The sequence below is a fragment of the Cynocephalus volans genome, chromosome 8 (genome assembly GCF_027409185.1).
Source record: "Cynocephalus volans isolate mCynVol1 chromosome 8, mCynVol1.pri, whole genome shotgun sequence".
Lineage (NCBI taxonomy): Eukaryota > Metazoa > Chordata > Mammalia > Dermoptera > Cynocephalidae > Cynocephalus > Cynocephalus volans.
Genome location: NC_084467.1, coordinates 96,263,026 through 96,284,048, shown reverse-complemented (window position 1 = coordinate 96,284,048; position 21,023 = coordinate 96,263,026). Strand labels below are relative to the sequence as shown.

At 38.4% G+C, this 21,023-nt stretch overlaps 1 protein-coding gene and 1 pseudogene across 2 annotated transcripts in view; both read right to left on the bottom strand.

Moving 5' to 3' along the window:
- The window catches only part of ELAPOR1 (endosome-lysosome associated apoptosis and autophagy regulator 1), an 86,641-nt gene that overhangs the window by 51,182 nt on the left and 14,436 nt on the right, over positions 1-21,023 (bottom strand). The window lies entirely within an intron of this gene.
- On the bottom strand, positions 522-632 carry LOC134385427 (small nucleolar RNA U13; annotated as a pseudogene).

The window sequence follows — 21,023 nt, the reverse complement described above, 5'->3', positions numbered from 1 at the left end:
CAGTCACTCCCCATTTCACCTTCCCCACAGCCCCTGGCAACCACAATCTATTTTTTGTCTCTATGGACATTTTATATAAACAGAATCATACAATATGTGGTCTTTTGCATCTGGCCTCTTTTACTCAGCATAATGATTTCAAGAGTCTTCCATACTGTAGCATGTATCAGTATTTAATTTCTCTTTATGGCTGAAAAATATTCCATTGTATGAAAATACCACATTTCATTTATTCATTCATCAGTTGATGGATATTTGGGTTGTTTCCACTTTTTGGCTATTATGAATGATGCTGCTTTGAACAACCATGCACATGTTTTTGTGTCAACATGTTTTCAATTCTCTTGAGAATACATGTGCAGTGGAATTGCTGGGTCACGTGGTAGGTCTGTGTTTATCTTTCTGAGGAACTACGAAACTGTTTTCCACAGCAGCTGCACCATTTTATATTCCCATCAGCAAAGTATGAAGATTACAAATTCTTCCCTTCTTTGCCAACACTTGTTCTTACCTGTCTTTACAGCCACACTAGTAGTTCACTTTGTCTTTTTACAGTAACAAGATTTGAGGGAGGCACATCTAACAGTATAGCATAAAAACCCAATAATCATGCTTATGAACCACAAAAGGATCCCTTTTATCTTTTAACTGTATCCTCTAGTTCTCCCTGACAGAATCCTCTGTCAGGACAGTATCCAGCTGTGGGCTAGAGTCCACTTGTATAAGTTCACAAGAGCTGACTGTGCTCATCCCTTCCCTTCTCCCTGCTCAGCAACACTGATAGCTTCAAATTGACTATGATAGGAGTGTTTGCACCACGGAAATCAGCAAACACTATACAATCAGGTCTTCCCTTCACCTCCTTAAATAGCCAGTTGTTAAACACCTAACCAGCACACCAGTAACAGTATCCATTTACTCCCAACTCCATGGTTTTCTTTGATTTGCTCTTTTCTTCAGCTTCTACCTATACATCTTCTAGTTCAATTAAAACCCTAGCCTTTTCTAAAGCTCAGTTCAACTGCTTACACAAAGCTACTTCCATTGTTTCAACTGCCTTTATGGTCTGATGATTCCCAGTTTATGTCTTGAGCTCAGACCTGACTCTTGAGCTCCTTATAACTTCTAACTGCTTATGGCGGCATTCCACAGGTACCTCAGACCCAACATTGAAAATACAGTTCTCAACTGCTCTCTCCACCAGCGTTCCATATCTATGATGGTAATAACATCAGCCACTTTGTAGTGGCAATACTGGTTCTTCAGGATTTTTTGCTTTTTGGTTTTTTAAAAAAAGATGACCAGTAAGGGGATCTTAACCTTTGACTTGGTGTTGTCAGCACCACGCTATCCCAAGTGAGCCACGGGCCAGCCCTCTTCAGGGTTTTTTGAATAGTACTTTCATTAAATTTTCTGCTAACAATTTATATTAGAATGATAATAAATGTTTATGTTTTATAAATGTGCATTTTACTTGATGTTTTATAATATATAAAATGCATTTCAAGTGTTTAAGCATTTAGTTTCACTTGTTTCTTTAAAATATTTAATAAATTCTGAACACTTAGAAAAATAAAATATCAGTCTCTGCATTGTCCTTTTGCTCTGATAATGAAACTGCTGCGTCCAGCACCTCCTCACGCCAGGACCCCTCCTCACACCAGGACCGTGCCCTTGACACCTCTCTCTCTTAGGCCTCATGTACAATCACCTATTTCCTATCTCTGAAATTTCTCCTGAATCAGTGCACCTCTCTCCACCCATACTGCTACCAATGAAGTCAAACACAGTCACTTCTTGCTCAGAAGAGCCTGCTCACTGGTCTCCCAGGCTTTGCTCCCTCTTCCCCTCCAATCCACTCTCTGGCTACAGCCAGAGTGATCCATCTGAACTGCTAATCAGGTCGGATCACTGCCCCAAGTTGCCCTCAGAGTAAGTACCAGATTTCCTGCAAGGTTTACAGCCATAACAGTTTGTGATGTTGCCCACTTTACCCCAATGTAATTCAACTAAAAATATTCACTAAATATATGGTGAGGGGATACAAATATGATTGAAACAGTCCTGACATATACAGGGCCAACATGTACAGCTGTATAGGTTGTGCACTATACAACCCCAGGGAGTGCTGTTCACATAATAGTCTACAAGGTACTACCCTGTAAAATATATTCCACAAAAAGAGAATGCAATAAATACGTACATGAACATAATATCAGGTAGAAAGTGACTGTCTAGGACAGTCTCACCCTCGGCCATTGCCAAGTGTCACCAACTGACATTCCGACCGAGCCTCTGCCATCACCAGGAGAATAGGAGATGGGATTGGAGAATGATCTCCAGGATGCCAGGCCGCCTCTGGTCAACCTGATACTAAAGGCAAACAGAAGCCTGACTGTTGCTTAAGCAGGTTCAGCTGCAGCCTGGGGCCAAAGTCTGGGGGTAAGGTTGGGTAGAAGTGTGCTGGGGTAGCTGGTTTCAGGAAAGATTCCCAGCAGTTGATAAAGTTTCTGCACCAGCAGAGTCCAGCCACGTCCCATAAAGCTGGAATCTAGTCTTTCTGGGCCTTAGCTAATTTGACCTTCATTCTAGAAACAGTGAAGAAATCAGAAAAGTCTCTACACTTGTGAAGGAGAAAAGGATGCAAATCTTTTTTGTGTCCCTTTTATATTTTTTGAATTGATTACTATGTAAATGTATTACCTGTTCAAAAAAAAATTAAAAATCAAATATAAAAAAAAAATTATCACCTTGCCTTTATAACTTAGCCCTCCAGAGTGACATGGGTTTACAACTGATCCTCTAAGTAAAAAGCATCAGAAGAGAACCTTGTGTCCTTCTTGAAGAATGCCCTGCCTAATCCCATTCACTCCTCACATTCTACCAGTCCTAGCTGAAGCTCCCTTTCCCAGTCCTTCCTGATACTGTCCCTGATCCTTCTAGAAGGTGAGAGCTCCCTCCTCCACAACACTCATGGAGTGAAGATCACAAACTGCCTGGCTTTGTTGTTACTTCTCAGTTGTGCTGGTCTCAATTAGATGGTAAAGTCTTTGACTCATATTTCTGTGTGACAACCCCTAAATGTCTAACTGTGTTTTGCCTACAACAGACACTTTACAGATATTTTGAATGATATCATGTGTTTTAGAATTGGAATGAGGTCTGTCACTCTGGAATGGGCTTTGCGGAGAGAGACATCTTCTTTTCTTTGGTCTCTGCTGGTGACTCTCCTTGTGTCAATGCACTCCAGTGGCTGGCGGACCATCTGCGTGGTGGTTGTGGTGTCTAGCTGTTTTCATGGCAGCCGTGGTTATTTTGGTGGGTGTGGTGGGCCACCCACACGGAGGTGATGTGTTTGGCATGCTCTTTGGCACTGGCAGTGTGCCTGGTTGTGGGAGTGGGGTCTGGTCCCTGCCTTCAAGCCTCAGGACCCCAGGTGGGCCCTGAGGCAATGGTGGTATGCCTGGTTGTAGGAGGGGGTTCTGGTCATATCTCAACGTTGAACCCCCAAAATACATATAATCAATTATGGCTTGATAAAATTAAAAAAAAAATAATTGGAATGAGGTCTTCTAATCTAATCTGATCCAGTGCAGACTTCCCTGATAGACTGACAGATGGTTAGGACTATTGGTTAACTGAGATATTAAAAATATTTAGAGGCCCAAGAGTTCATTCTTTTCAGAGTATTTAGCAGTAATTATACCTACAGTTAATTTTTTTAAGTTACAGGCATGTTTATTAAAAAAACGGAACAATAAGGGCCAGCCCGTGGCTCACTCGGGAGAGTGTGGTGCTGATAACACCAAGTCAAGGGTTAAGATCCCCTTACCAGTCATCTTTAAAAAAAAAAAAACAAAAAAAACCAGAACAATAAAGAGAGGCATAGAAAAGAAAGTCCTTCACCTCTGCTCAATGTACCCTGTTAATGATGTGATGTTATACTTCACAGTGCCCGTATTAGTCGGCTAAATCTGCCATAAGAAAGTGCCACAAACTAGGTGGCTTTAGACAACAGAAATTTATAGTGACACAGTTCTGGATGCTGGAAGTCTGAAATCAAGGTTTTGGCAGGGCTGATTCCTTCTGAAGCTGTGAGGGAGAATGTGTCCCATGCTTCTGCCATTGCTTCTGGTGACAGCGGCAATCTTTAGTGTTCCTTTGTTAGTAGCAGTATAATGCCAACCTTCAAGTGGCATTTTCCCTGTGTGTGTCTCTGTGTCCAAATTTCCCTTTTTTTAAAAAAAAAGGACACCAGTCTTACTGGATTAAGGCCCACCCTAATGACCTCATCTTAACTTGACTACATATGCAAAGACCCAGTTTCCAAATAAGGTACCATTCTGAGTTGATAGGATACATAGGGGTACTCTACGATAAATATAAATTTTTGTTGGATGCAAATCAACCCATAACAGTGTCCATATCTCAAATTTTGTATCTAGACAAGAAGAAAAGCATAGCTCTTTGTTCCATGATGTGAAATTTACGAGTGACTTCTTAGACCAAAAATAAAAAAAGGAAAAGCAGAATCATGTTACCTCCTGTAAGAGAAATAAAATTAGTGTATATTGGGCATGCCTCATGGTCCTTGAACTTTGCAAATTTTCTCTTTTAAATCTTCACAACCACCCAAAGTTCTTTGACTTCAAAAAACTCTTATTTATTGTAATGTCCCCTCTGCCTAGCTCAGAGTCTGGTACTACAATAGTCATACAACAAATATTTATATAATCAATGAACTCTGGGGTAGATATTATGTCCCACATTTTAAGGATGAAGAAGAACCACTGAATGGTTCAGAGATGTTCAGTCATATGCCCCAAAGTCACACAGTTTGTAAGTAAGCTACAGATTGAGAACTTAAACCCAAGCCCACCTTTCTTCAAAGTTCTTGTCCTTCCTTCCTTTCTTTTTTTTTTTTTAAGATTCATATTATCTTTTAAAGAGTTCTTGTCCTTTCTATTAAACTTAAACCAGGCTGCAGCCACCACGAAGTAACCCCACTGTTGCCAAAGACACCATAGACATGAGGGAGGTAATTGCAGCCACTGGTGGTTCTGCCACTGCCACGAGGTAACACCGCCATGAGGTAACCTCACTGCTGCCAACGACACACAGATGCCAGGAAGGCAGGTGCAGCTGCCAGCGCTATTGCCACTGCCATGAGATAACCCCACTGCTACTGCAACACCATAGCTGCTTGGGCTGCTGCTGCAGACATTACAGCCAAGTGGGTGGCTACTGCAACTGCCGCTGCTGTAGCCACCACTAACACTGGTGCTGTAAGTCAGCCACCGTTGTTGTGCAAGCATCCCACCACTGCTGAAGTCACTGCTGCCATGGGGGTAGCCCACCAGAGCACTGTCACATGGACCACCACTATAAGGGTGGCCACTGCCACCATGCAGGTGGACTGCTGACCACTTGACTACATTGACTCAAGGAGGGTCACCAGTGGAGTCCAGGGAAGGAGAATAACAGAAGAAGCAACTGCTCTACCAGATGACCAGCCATTGGCATAGAGATACTAGAATATGAAAAAACAAGAAAATATGAATCCACCAAAGGAATAAAAAAACTCTCAAGTACCAGACCCCATAGGGCAGGAAACCCTTGAAATGACTGAAAAGGAATTCCAAATAAAAATCTTAAGGAAACTCAATGAGATACAAGAAGATATAATTAGATGACACAATGAACTGAGCAACACTATCTGGGGTATGAAGGAGGAAATTTACAAAGAGATCAGTACTTTAAAAAAGAATGTAACAGAACTCATGGAACTGAAGAAGTCATTCAAGGAAATAAAAAACACAACTGAGAGCTTAAGCAGCAGGCAAGAGCAGCCAGAAAAAAGAATTTCTGATTTTGAAGACAGTCTCTTTGAAATAACTCAGGTGGACCAAAATAAAATAAAATAAAATAAAAAGAAAAGAAAAGAAAAAAGAATTTTAAAAAATAAAGAAAATCTAAGAGAGATAGCAGACAACCTTAAGCACACAAACATCTGAATCATGGGTATTCCTGAAGGGGAGGAGAAAGGAAAGCCATTGAGAACATATTCAACAAAATAATAGTGGAAAACTTCCCACGTGTAGGGAAAGACATGGACCTTCAGATTCAGGAGACTCAAAGATCCCCAAAAAGATTCAATCCAAAGAACCTCTCTGAGACACATTATAGTCTAACTGGCAAAACTTAAAGACAAAGAGAGAATCCTAAAACAGCAAAAGAAAAACCTCAAGTTATCTATAAGGGAATCCCCATCAGACTAATAGCAGACTTCTCAACAGAAACTCTACAGGCCAGAAGAAAATGGGATGATATATTCAAAATACTAAAAGAAAAAACCTGCCAGCCAAGAATGCTATACCCAGCAAGGCTATCCTTCAGAAATGAGGGGGAAATAGTGTATTTCCTGGACAGATGGAAACTATGGAAGTTCACTACCACATGACCAGTCCTACAAGAAATCCTCAAGGGATTCCTGCATCTGGACTCCAAAAAATGATAATTATGACCATGAATACACAGGAAAGAACAAAACCCACTGGTAGAACAAAAATACAAACAAGAAAGAGAAAGAAACTGTATCTTAACACCTCCAAAAAACAACAAACAATGAAGACAAATAATGAAAGAGAAAGAAAGAAACAAAAGATATATAAAACATCCAAATGAAAATCAATAAATTTCCAGGAGTAAGACAATATCTTTAAGTAACAACCCTAAAAGTAAATGGATTAAATTCCCCATTCAAAAGACACAGACTGGCTGACTGGATTAAAAAGCTAGGCTAAGGAGAGCGTGGTGCTGACAACACCAAGTCAAGGGTTAAGATCCCTTTATCGGTCATCTTAAGAAGAAAAAAAAAAAAAGCTAGACTCAACTATATGCTGTCTACAAGAGACTCCTCACCTCACCTATAAAGACACACAGACTGAAAGTTCAATGTTTTGTTATGGTCTTTCTTTGTTTCTTAGCTCCCACTTATGAGTGAAGATGTGGCATTTCTCTTTCTGTGCCTGGCTTATTTCACTTAACATAATTTTCTCCAAGTGAAAGAAGACCATAATAAAACATTGAACTTTCAGAAGGAGAGAACATACCTATAGTTACTAAAGGTGGGAAAGGGAAAGGGGGAAGGGAGGATAGTGAGTAGTTGGGTAAAGGACTCAAAAAGTTATTACAACTTGTAATGATGAACATACTAATAATATTGATTTGATCATCACATGATGTGTACAAATACTTATAGTCAATTCTGTACTCCATAAATATGTAAAAAGAAAAAAAAGAAAAAAAAAAAAAGACACACAGACTCCGAATGAAGGAATGGAAAAGATATACCACACAAATGGAAACCAAAACTGAGGAGGAGCAGCTATTCTTAGATAAAATACACTTTAAATCAAAAACCATAAAACGAGACAAAGAAGGCCATTACATAATGATAAAGGGATCTATCCAGCAAGAAAACATAACAATCATAAATATATCTGCACCCAACATTGGAGTACCCAGATATATAAAGCAAACACTATTAGACCAAAGTGAAGAGATAGACCCAAATAATAGCTGGGGAACTGCATACCCTTCTCTCAACATTGGATAGATCATCTAGGCAACAATTCAACAGAGAAACACAGGATTTAAACCATGTTTTAGACCAGTTGTACTTGGCAGATATCTACAGAACATTTCATTTCAACAACTGCAGAATATACATTCTTCTCATCAGTCCATGGAACATTCTCCAGGATAGACTATATGTTATGTCACAAAAATCAAGTCTTGGCAAATTTTTAAAAACTGAATCATTTCAAGTATCTTTTCAGACCACAACAGATTAAAACTAGAAATCAGTAACAAGTGAAACTGGAAACTATACAAACACATGGAAATTAAACAAGATGCTTCTGAATGACATATGGGTCCAAGAAGAAATTAAACAGGAAATCAAAAAATTTCTCAAAACCCATGAAAATAAAGACATCTCATACCAAAATCAGTGGGATACTGCAAAAGCAGTAATAAGATAGAATTTTATTGCAATAAACACTTACATCAAATGAATAGAAAGATTTCTAACAAACATCCTAAAGCTACACCTCAAAGAACTAGAAAAACAATCTAATCCCAAAGTTAGTAGACGGAAAGAAATAATTCAGATCAGAGCAGAACTAAATGAGATAGAAACCCCCAAAATAATACAAAAGATGAATGAAACCAAAAGTTGTTTTTTTGAGAAGGTAAGCAAAATAGACAAACCATTAGCTAGGCTAACTAAAAAAAGAAGAGAGAAGACTAAAATAATGAAAATTAGAAATTAAAAAGCAGACATTACAACCGATAGACAAAAATACAAAGAATCATTAGAGATTATTATAAACACCAATATACCAACAAATTTGAAAATATGGAGGAAATAGATGAATTTCTGGACACGTACAAACTACCAAGACTGAGCCAAGAAGAAATAGAAAACCTGAACATACCAATAACAAGCAGTGAGATTGAAGCAGTAATCAGAAGTGTCCCAACAAAGAAAAGCCTAGGACTGGAGGGCTTTACTGCTGAATTTTACCAAACCTTTAAAGAAGAATTAATGCCAATTCTGTTCAAACTATTCCAAAAAATTGAAACAGAGGCCATTCTCCCAAACTCATTCTATGGGGCCAGCATCACCCTGATACCAAAACCAGGCAAAGATATAACAAAAAAAGAAAACTGTAGGCCAGTATCTTTGATGAACAAGACACGAAAATCCTCAATAAAATATTAGAAAATACAATATAGCAAAATATTTTTTTAAAAAAATTATACACCATGATCAAATGGGATTCATCCCAGGGATGCAAGGATGGTCCAACATATGCAAGTAAATAAATGTGATATTCCACATCAACAAAATCAAGGACAAAGACCACATGATTAACTCAATAGATGCAGAAAAAGCACATGACAAAATTCAAAATCTCTTCATGATAAGGACTCTCAGCAAATTAGGTATAAAAGGAAAGTAATTCAACACAATAAAAGCCATATACAATAAACCCACCACCAATATTATCCTGAATGGGGAAAAACTTTGAGTTTTTCCCTTAAGAATGGAAACAAGACAAGGATGCCCACTCTCACCACTCCTATTTAACATAGTATTGGAAGTACTAGCCAGAGCAATCAGGCAAGAGAAAGAAATAAAAAGCATCCAGATCAGAAAAGACAAAGTCAAATTGTTCCTATTTGCAGATGACATGATCCTATACATAGAAAATCCTACAGACTTTACAAAACAACTCTTAGAGTTGATAAACAATTTCAATAAAGTTGCAGAATATCAAGTCAACATGCAAAAATTAGTAGCATTTTTATACTCAAACAATGAACTAGTAGAAAAAGAAGTAAAGGAAGCTAGCCCATTTACAATAGTCACCAAAAAACAAAATAAAGCAGAACAAAAAACACCCAAAAATGAAACCTAGGAATAATTTAATGAAGGAGGTGAAAGATCTCTACAACAAGAACTACAAATCACTGTTGACAGAAATCAAAGAGGACACAAAAAGATGGAAAGACATTCCATGCTCTTGGATTGGAAGAATTAACATTGTGAAAATGTCCATACTACCAAAAGCAATCTACAGATTCAATGCAATCCCCACCAAAATATCAATGACATTCTTCACAGAAATAAAAAAAATAATCCTGACACTTATATGGAAAAACAAAAGACCCCAAATAGCCAAAGCAATCTTGAACAAAAAAAATAAACCCAGAGGCATTACACTATCTGATTTCTAATTATATTACAAAGCTATAGTGACCAAAACAGCATGGTACTGGCATAAAAACAGACACATGGGCCAATAGAACAGAATAGAGAACACATACTTACAGTCAATCGATCTTCGACAAAGGCACCAAGAACATACGCTGGGGAAAAGACTGCCTTTTCAATAAATGGTGCTGGGAAAACTGGACATCCATACATAAAAGAATGAAACTAGACCCATACCTCTTCACCATATACCAAAATCAACCCACAATGGACTACAGACTTAAATATAAGACCTGAAACTATAAAACTCCTAAAAGAAAACATAGGGGGAACAGTTCAGCAAGTAGGACTGGGCAAAGACTTTATGAACATGACCCCAAAAGCACAGGCAACAAAAGGAAAAATAAACAAAAGGGATTATATCAAACTAAAAAGCTTCTGCACAGCAAAAGAAACAATTAGAGTGAAAAGACAACCTACATAGTAGGAGAAAATACTTGCAAACTATGCTTCTGATAAAAGATTAATATTTAGAATATACAAGGAACTCAAACAACTTAACAGTAAAAAAACAAATAACCCAATTAAAAAATGGGCAAAAGAGCTGAATAGGCATTTCCCAAAGAAAGACATACAAATGGCCAACAGACACATGAAAAAATGCTCAACCTCACTAAGCACCAGGGAAATGCAAATCAAAACCATATTGAGATATCATCTCACCCCAGACTGGCTATTATCATAAAGTCAGAGAATAACAAATGCTGGTGAGGATACAGAGAAAGAGGAACCCTCCTACACTGTTGATGGGACTGTAAATTAGTACAGCCATTATGGAAAACAATATGGAGGTTCCTCAAACAACTACAGATAGAACTACCATACCCAAAGGAATGGAAATCATCATGTCAGAGGGATACCTGCACTCCCATGTTTATCGCAGTTCAATTTACAATAGCCAAGAGTTGGAACCGACCTAAATGCTCATTGCTGGACAATTGGATAAGAAAAATGTGGTATATTTACACAATGGTTACTATTCTGCCATAAAAAAGAATGAAATACCACCATTCACAGCAACATGGATGAATTTAGAGAAAATTATGTTAAGAGAAATAAGCCAGGCACAGAAAGAGAAATACTGTATGTCCTCACTCATAAGTGGAAGCTAAAAAATAAACAAATAAATTAGAAAAAAAGAAAGAAAGATACAACAATCACAATGATAAGTTGAACTTTCAAAAGGAGAGAACAGAACTGAGGTTCCCAGAGGTGGGAAATGTGGGGGTGGTAAAAGAGGAATTGGCGAAGGGCCAGGAAAAACAATGACATTGTATAGTGTTGAATATACTAATGTCCTGATTTGAGTATCACATATTGCACACAGGTACTGATATTCAACTCTGTACCCAAAGATATCTACAACCAACTATGTTTCAATAAAAAAATAAAATAATAATAAAGCATTGGAACTGAACATCCAATTAGTAACTTCTAATAAATCCATGAGCTTAAACAAAAGTTACCATAAAGTTTTATAGCAATGTACTAGGGAATTTTTATAACCAAATACATATATATGTAAAAAATAACACTTCACTGTTATTTTCTTTCTCCGGTGTTTATTCTCACCAAATGTTTGTTATCTGTGCTGGATCTTGACAAGAGGAAGAAAAAAGGAAAACATAAACTATATCTCACACACACGCAAAAACAACAAAAAACCACTTAAACCAGTGGTTCTCAAAGTGTGGCTCTGGGATTGGCAGCTGCAGCAGCAGGAGCAGCAGCACCTAGAAACTTGTTAGAAATTTGAATTCTCAGGCCCCTCACTCACCCACTGAATCAGCACCTCTGGGGTGGAGCCTAGTAATCTGGGTTTAGCAAGCCCTCCAGGTGATGCTGATTCCTGGTGTAGTTTGGGAACCCCTGCACTAAACCTGGAAGGTGCATAGGAGAAGTCAAGAGTGGGTGTGCAGTTAAGAAACTGGGTTGGTATTTTTCTTTTCTTTTGAGTCACCTATGAGTTGCAGTGTTTCTAGAAATCTTGCCTCTTCCGACCGCTGTTTACCATTTTTTAATGCTGAAAAATTACATTGCTCCACTATTTTTAAAAGGGAGGAATGAGAAACAGAAGAGTGCCAGGAGACAATTACTAAAATCTGAAGTCTTTCTTCAATTTTCTTTCCTCTGCTGGAAATGATGAGACCTCCTGCAGGACAGCTCTGATGAGAATTACCAAGTTCAGCTTCAGCTTTTCATCTAGAAAAGAGAACTGGTTGTCTTCTGTAGGACAAGATTGGCAAGATGCTTTGAAAGCTGCCAAAGGGCTTCAAAGTTGTAATGACTAAGGGGGAACTGACTCTGCTCCACAGAGCTTCATCTACACAACCAGGAGAGAAATGACAGGTGCAGCAGCAGTCTTAACAGTCATCCATTTCTTATCAGTAAAACCAACAGGGGACTGTCATAAAAGCTGGCTGTTCACCGGACAGATGTTTCTTTTTATGTTACAGAGAAGGCTACGACTCAAGAACCTTTGCAGGAATGACCTGGTTTTTAAAGGAAGCTACTTTTCTTCCTGAAGGTATTGGTGGCAGCCCGACACCAGCCAGAGGGGCAAGAAATAGAGCCCTGGGAAGTTTAGAAGGCTTTTGTGAGGGAGGCTGCTAGCAGGTTGCACCTGGAGAAAGTTATGAGGCTTTGCAGTAAAATCTGAAAACACCTAAAGCTGCAGCAACAGGACGGAGCAGTGCTCCTGACTGACCCTCAGTGTTTCCTTTGGGAAACTGTAATATTGCCCATTGTGAAAAAGTGAGGTAGGCATGGCAGGAAGGGAGTTGGAGAAAAGAACAGGATCTGAAGCAGAATGCTCAAAAACACAAGCCTTTTACCCAAGTTCACAGTATCAGGTGGTTTCTGCTACAAGGTAGAAAATGAAATGCTCCTTATATGGTACTACAATTGGTAGTTGCACTCCTCTGCCCTCTCGCACTTCCCTCACCCACAAGCAGGTACTGACAGTGCTGGGACTCTGGCAACTGCTGCACACAGCGATTTCAAAAGGTTCCTCTGGGCCAGCCTGGAGCAACATCACTGGGAACAGTCCACATTAGCACCTCATGCTTTGCCAAAGCAGAAAGCGGCCTGGGTCCAAGAGTGAAATATGGTGGAAGAAATTAAGGCAGGGTGCCCTTCTCCCTAATTTTCAGGAAGGCCTCAGATGATCCATCTGCTTTCTAGCAGTCACAGGAGGAAACAGGACAAATCTTGCCACTTTATTTTTATATCTACTGATAAACAAGGCATCTTGTTTTTTTTCTCCCACTCTGAGCAGTGCCAGCTTCTATAATGGTTAATGGATAGTAATTAAACATCATATCCCCTGCTATTTCAACTTGAGACTAGAGGAAATTACTCTGGCTTAAAAAATTAGATATATTCCATTTATATTTCATTTATATGAAAAAGAAATAATAATCACTGGTCCCATAATAATCTCCACAGATACCTGGAGATAATATCCAGATACTACAAAGTCTCAGTAACCATATTAACTTATCAGTGAATCCCTCTGCAATGTCTTCCTCTGATGTTCCTAATCTTTTCCATTCTCATGCCATAGCCAGCTCATCAGTACATCTTTCTGGCACATGACGACTAAATGATTTTCTCATGTGTTTTCTTCATGGGCTCTGAGAAATACATGTCCTACAACGTTTTCATCTTTTCCTTGGCCACCAGGAAGCTCAGGGTTATTCATATATTCATACATTCATTTACTTATTCTTTCTGCATTTGTCATTCTAAGCTGTATTTTTCCTGCCATAATTTCTATTTTATATTTGGATTTTATTATTTTGATGGAAGTGTTTCCTGAAAACTGAAGTCCTTGTAGGTGTCATTAATTAATCAAAATAAGACCATTTATGGTTTGATCCTTGCCTTCTTCTCCTACCTCATTTCTAACCATGTTCTCCTTCCCACTACACTGGCCTTCTTTCAGGCCTTTGTACTCATCTCATGGCCTTTGCATGTGCCAATTCCTATCTCCTCGTGGCTAATTACTTCTGGACATCCTCCAGTCCTCAGCTCAGTCATCACTACACCAAGAAGAGTTCCCTGAACTTCCTGCTTGAGTCAAATCCCCTAATATGTGCTTTCCTTGCACCATGTACCTTTCCTTTGTAGTATTTGTCACAGTTGTAATTTTATCTCTGTGATGATTCGATTAATATGTATCTCTCCCACTAAACTGTAAGTTCTCTATAAACAATACCTGGCACACACTGGGTCTGCAATAAATTTTGAATGAGTGAATGAATGAGTTATTACATCCATACCCACTAGTTTCTCTTGCTCCAGTCTTTTCTTGTCCAAAACACATATCTAAATGTACCACTCCCCTGCTCAAAAAACATAAGTTATTGTCCAGCATGTTCAGAATCGAGTCCAACCTTTCTCCTCACCAGTCTATAAGGGCCTCCAAGACTGGCCTCAAACCACCTCCCTATTCTTTTTCTCCCCCTTTCAATGAAGTGACTCTGGTTACCCTGCACATTCCCAACTCCTGGCCCAGAATGTCCCTCTCCAGTGACCTGTCTAAGACCTACTCTAAACCAGGGGGCAGGCTAAGCTTTGGATGCTGCCCTAGGCCTTCAGATGCCACCTACCCTTAAAGCCTTTTCTAATTTCTCCAGTTTCCCTATTATAGTTGCAAACTCAAAGCCCTCTGTTTATATTCACTTTCATCTCTTTTATATAACAAAAACTTATATACATATATGTTTATATATATAATTATATGTTTATATATTAATTATATATGTTTAATATATATAATTATATATATATAATGCATTATATTTATGGACATATTCCCTCTCCCCCACTAAACTGTAAACTCTTTGACGGCAAGAACTGGACCAATTCATTCCAAATTCCCAGCTTCAAGCACAGTGTCTGGCACATTGTGAATGCTCAGAATGATTACTGAAATGATAATGTTAACATGGAGACTTAGGAACATCAAATTTAGAAAATTAGTCCAACAGCTAAAGGAATGGATGATTTCATTATACTCTGTGGTGTGGTGATTTAAAATATGTGCATAGATTCTTTGATATTCCTTCCTTAAGGAGGGACACAGAGCTTAATTCTCCTCCCCTGCATTGGGGTGAATTTAGTGACTTGCTTCTAATGGACAGAATGTGGTGGAAGTGATGGTACATGACCTTTGAGATTAAAAGGCATTATGGCTTCTTCCTTGCTGTCTCCCTGCCTGCCTGCCCTGGGGGAAGCTGGCTGTCATATCATAAGGATGCTCAAGCAGCTCTATGGAGAGTCTGAGGATCTGAGACTCCTGCTAAAAATATGTGAATGAACCATCGTGGAAGCTGATCTTCAAATTTTAAACAAGTTTTTGGATGACTGCAGCCCTAGTAGACCTCTTGACTGTAACCCCATGAGAGAAACTGTGAGATAATAAGTGTTATTTTAAACTGCTAAGTTTTAGGGTAATTTGTTACAAAGCAATAGATAACTAATAGATGTGGTTATCCATTCAGAAAAAGACAACAGTTTTTAATTCCTATTGGACCAAAGGAGATTTCTGTCTCCCTAATAGTTGATTTGATAAGGTTAATAATTCTATTGTTAAAAAATTGATATGCTGGTTCTCCCTACCTAATAGACTCTACTACATTTTTAGTTCTTATCTAAAGTTTACCACTTTTTTAAAGCCCTGATTGACTCTCACTTCTTTTGTGAAGCTCTTCTTAACCACTCCAGCTCATGCTGAAATAATTTTTCTCCACTCATTTGCATTTTGTCACTTAATAATCATAACAGCTTCCACATATTGAGTACATGTTACGTGCCAGTGTACTGGGTTGAATAGTGTCCCTCCAAAGTTCATGCCCACTGGGACCTTAGAATGTAACCTTATTTGGAAACAGTGTCTTGGCAGATATAATTAGCTAAGATAAGGTTATATTGGATTATCACGGGACCTAAATTCAATGACCGGTGTCCTTATCAGAAGGCCATGTGAAAACAGAGAGAAGCACAGAGAGACACCTGCAAAAGTGAAGGCGGAGATCGGAGTGATGGAGCTGCTAGCCGAGGAACCCCAAGGACTGCCAGCAACCACAGAAGCTAGGAAGAGGCAAGGAAGCACTATTCCCTAGAGAAGTCAGGGAGAGTATGGCCCTGCTCACACTTTGATTTCTGACTTCTAATCTCCAGAGCTCTAAGAGAATACATTTCTGTTGTTTAAGCCACTCAGTTTGTGGTACTTTGTTAGGGCAGCTCTAGGATCTAATACAGATGGTTAATGTGCATGTCTTATTTCTCAACAATCCTCTGAATTAAACACGATGAGCTCCTTTGGTAAATGAGATGCTGAGATTTAGCAGTTTGCCTGAGTCTCAGCCAGTGAATCTTTGCCTGGGTTATGAACTCTGTCTCCAGAGACTGTGTTCTGCCCACTGCTCCTTCCTAACTGGCCTCATTCCACCGTGCACTCGATCTCTGCTTGGAACTGCTTGGAACCGCTTGGAACCACTTGTTCCCTTAAACGCTGTATGTTCCATTGGTGTTGGTTTCATATCATATAATTCTTCTATGTCTCTTTCAATCCATTATATTCAATAAATACTTGGTGAATAAATTATTTTAAAGTGCACAAGATTAAAAATTTTAAATATAAGACAAAAGCATTTGGTAGAAAAAACAATCACCCATGCTCTCTAGAGGGAATCTGTCACTGATATTTTCAAACTATAAGTACTCTGATGATATCTATTCTCTAGAACCAGCTACCAATGTAGACAGTATTTGCCAATATTCCTGAGAGGGATAAAAAACAGAAAGCATATAGGGTGGAAGAAATGGATGTCAGAAATAATGGGGTCATCAGATGACCCCATGATCTTGCTTAACTGGTAAATATGAAGCTTCTTGTGTCAGAGGCAAAGACCTTTCCTTTCCCTGCATTAGATAATTGAATTCTAAAGGCTCTCCAGAGTTCATGTAATCCCTTCCTCTCCGTTGAGGATAACAGATATCTACAGGAGTTTTTAAGGAGTTTCAGTTAAAGAATGTTCACAATTTCTTTTTTTGTTTTATTTTTATCTTTTTTATTTTTATTTTTTTGGTGGCTGGCCAGTATGAGGATCTGAACCCATGACCTTGATTGATATTACAAAGCTGTGCTCTAACTAACTGAGCTAAATGGCCAGGCTTTTATCTTCTTTTTAATTTTATTTTAATTTTATTATAAATGTCCACAATTTCTTTAAAACTCTTTTCCAGTATCTAACAGCTTTCTGTCATAAAAATTCACAATAATGTCTAAGAAAAAATTTGCAGTTTCTTATGCTTAGTACAGTGACCACCAGAGGTTAATCTTAAGTTACTTTCTTAAACGCATCCCAGAACAAGCTACAGGTAGGTCTCCTTGAATGTTCAGAGTCCAGGTTCTCAGTCCAACCAAGGCTTTAAGAAACTGATGAGTCCTCCTATTTTATAAGTTGGGAAATGGAGCTCTATGGAGATAATATCCTTGGTTTTGGGCAACAGGAAGTGAATTTGCAGAGTAGTACAAAAAGCCTGTCCTAGATCTATTTGGGTTCTGGCATCAAATCTAAGGAGAAAATTCTGAAGCATATGAAATCTAAAAAAGGGGGGCTGGTAGTAAGTTTTGGCTTATAATGTTCAGAAATCACTTAACAATTACAAATGCTTAAAAAATAGTACTGTTTTTACCCACTGACATGGTTTTCCTTCAGAAATAGCGAGATTCTCATTACCACAAAGGTTCAGACCCACCTGAGGATAAGCACCCATCTACTGTAGGGAGTTCTTGGGAATCTATTTGAATACTCTCAGTGGTACCACCTTTATATGCTCATACTTATTCATGTCCATTCCCTTCATTACTCATCATCCCACTGAAACGAAAATGTACAAGCCATAAGCCATTGCCTGCATTACAAGCAATCAGGTGCATTAGCCACAATCACACATTCCCCTGAAATATAGGAATCTACACCTGGAGAAAACTACTGGTGAATATAAGAATTAGGGATAGCCTTTTAGGTAATCCATGACTAAAAAACTCTGTATTTCTTTTAAAAATATGCCTTTTTCTTTTTCTGTAGTTCTTTATTTTCATCTGACTTCCTGCTAGCTTTTTAAATATTTTCTCTTACAGATGATTCACATAGCTGTGTAAATGAAAGTTCTAGCATTAATTTTTAATTTTTTTTTTTTAAAAGATGACCGGTAAGGGGATCTTAACCCTTGGCTTGGTGTTGTCAGCACCACGCTCAGCCAGTGAACTAACTGGCAATCCCTATATAGGGATCCGAACCCATGGCCTTGGTGTTATCAGCACCACACTCTCCCGAGTGAGCCATGGGCTGGCCCTCTTTTAAATATTTTTGACAAGAAAAATAAGTTGACCCATTAATTCAAATTTGTACTGAGCATCTAACCGATGTATAGAGCAGAGCTTGACATGCCTGATTTCTCCCAAATGCTGTCTGAGTCAGAACCATTCTTACAAGAATTTGAATAAAGCCAGAACATATATAGTAATTGATGTCCCTATATCTTTTTCTCTTGGTGGCTAACTAGCCACTCTTTTATTTTCACATGATTGGGGTTGGAGACTGAAGTAATCTATTTCAAGTAGAAAAGTAGCCAATTTCAGTTCTCTTTCTTCAGTTTGTTTCTAATTCAGGAACAGCTTTCCTTTTTTTCCCCCCATGGGGTGAGGAGAGGGATTCTCCAATTAGTGTGCAGACTTATTACAATTAAAGTCCCTTTTTTTTTTTTTTTTTTCCTTTTATTTGTATCAGCAGCAAGATTTAGATTTAGGAAACCACATTCTAGTCCTATGAAACTCAATTCATTTATTTTTTTTGCACTGCATAGTTTTGTGGGTCTTTTTAAATGCCTTTAATGATACATGACAAACGAAGATAAAAGAAAAAAAAGGTGATAACCGCATATTAGGCATCTCAGATTTAAAGGAATTTGAAAAGTGGAGAGCCTAGGAAGTATGAAAAATATATTCTCTTTCAGCAACTGCTGAACACTAACTATAATTATCTGTTCAGTTCTTTATCTGGTACAACACAGAGAAGAGTTTAAGAAAGAAATGTGGCAAACACTACAATTTTTATCACTTACCAGAGGGACAATACAGACTGAGCAAAAGCTGTAAGTTTGACTAGCTTATTTTTGCAAAATTTGGCAGAATTAGCCATGCGGCCCGTCTGCCCTGATTCAGGCAAAGTGGCAGGTAGATAAAGCCTCAGGCTCTTCAACCCAGCCCTTGTGTCTGTCTCAGTGATCCCCAAATGAGAATGAGTTCTCCTGGCCATCCTCATAGCCGAAGCCTCCCCGAGCCTGTCAGCTGACCCCAGATAGAGAAGACTAACGACGTCTTCAAAAATCCATGCTACCAACTTCACGCACTTCTATAAAAATGTTAAACGCTTATATTCTTTGACCTGCTAATTCTATTCTTGAGAATTTATTCTACAGATAGACTCAAGTATGCAGCAGTACATGTAGGAGGATGTTCACTGTAGCTCTGTTGTAATATAAATGACTGGAATCAACCTATTCATCAAGAAGTTCCTGTTTCAATAAACAATGGTACATACATAAAATGAATCTCAATTGCGTTGTTAAAAATAAAGAAGTAGGGCTACAGTAATGAAAACAGTAAAGTACAGAATAGGACAAATATTCTGCTGTGGATTTTGCGGAAAGTAAAAAAGAATACACAGATGTGCTTCAATAGGCAGAAAACATTTCAAGTAGAACATATTTAAACAAATGTTGACAGAAGTTAGCCTTTGGTGATTTGCAGGGGTGAGGAGAAACTTCTACTTTTCAGCTCATACCCTTTGTACTATTTGTATTTTTAGCATGAATGGGCAAAAAATAGTACATTGGTTAAAAGCCCAGCTGCCTCAAATCCTGACCTTTTACTAGCTGAGTAACCTTGGACAGGCTAATCACTCTGTGCAGTTATCTACAAAATGGGGATTCATTCGGGAAATTTTTTAAATATCTACTATGTGACAGGCACTAGAAATATAGAAATGAATAAAACATACAAGAATACTGACCTGGTTAGAAGAGACAGATAATTAAAATACATATGTGTTTATGTATGTACACACAAGCATATATGTAAAATATATATCAGATGGTAAAGAGTGCTATGAATAAATATACACCAGAAAAGGGGAGAGGGAATGGTGTGGGGTAGAGAAGTGGTGGGATATTAATAGCACCTACCTCATAGAGTTATTGTAGGGACTAAATGAGTTCATACATGGAGGTCACTTATAACACTCAATAAATGTGAATGATTATAATATGTATGCATTACTTTTATAATGAAAAAGTAAATGATAACAATTTTTTTTAAAAACCCCATACCCCCCTCCTTTAATTAAAATCCTAAAATCCAGAAAATATAACAGTTTCTGAAATTTTAAAATGGGGATACAGTATACTTCATTTTACAAGTGTAAGTTTATGTACACCGGCCTTCTGGCCATCCCCTACGCACCAGCCTGCTTCCTGCCCACAAGCTTGTCCCCTCATCTTTACCTGCCAGATGTCTCTACACTCTTCAGATCACCATTTAAACTCACTCTCAGAGAGGCCTGTGCTCACCTTCCCCACCTGAATTGTCTCCTTGTCATAACCTCTCATCATAGCTTTCACTTTTCTTTCATAGCACTTCACCAAATTTATAACTACAAGTCAATTGCAGTGGTATTTGAGAGTATTAACTCTGCTTTTCAAACCAAACAACCTTCTCCCCAACCACCTGGATGGGGACATGTAAAAGAGGAGAGGGGTGGCTGGGTGTAGCATGGGTGAAGGTGAATTGTTTTCTTTACTCCTGACTGGGTGGAGGGGGAGGCAGCTGAGAAGGGATCTGGAAGAGTAAGAATGATGTATAGGGATTTTTATATTGTTGCTGTGGAATAAATTAAATCCTTTTCTGCTGAAAAAAAAATTTCTAATGAAGACTACGTTGCTTATTGTGTTGAATTGCTGTAGTGGTGTTGTTTGTCGCTTGGTGTGTATGTTTGTGTGTATGTAGATGAATTCTTGGCACACTAAGAAGTCATAAATTGTGTATCCAGGTTGGTGTAGGTTTAAAAAGAGACTGCACACAAGGAAGCAGAAGCAGGAGGATGAG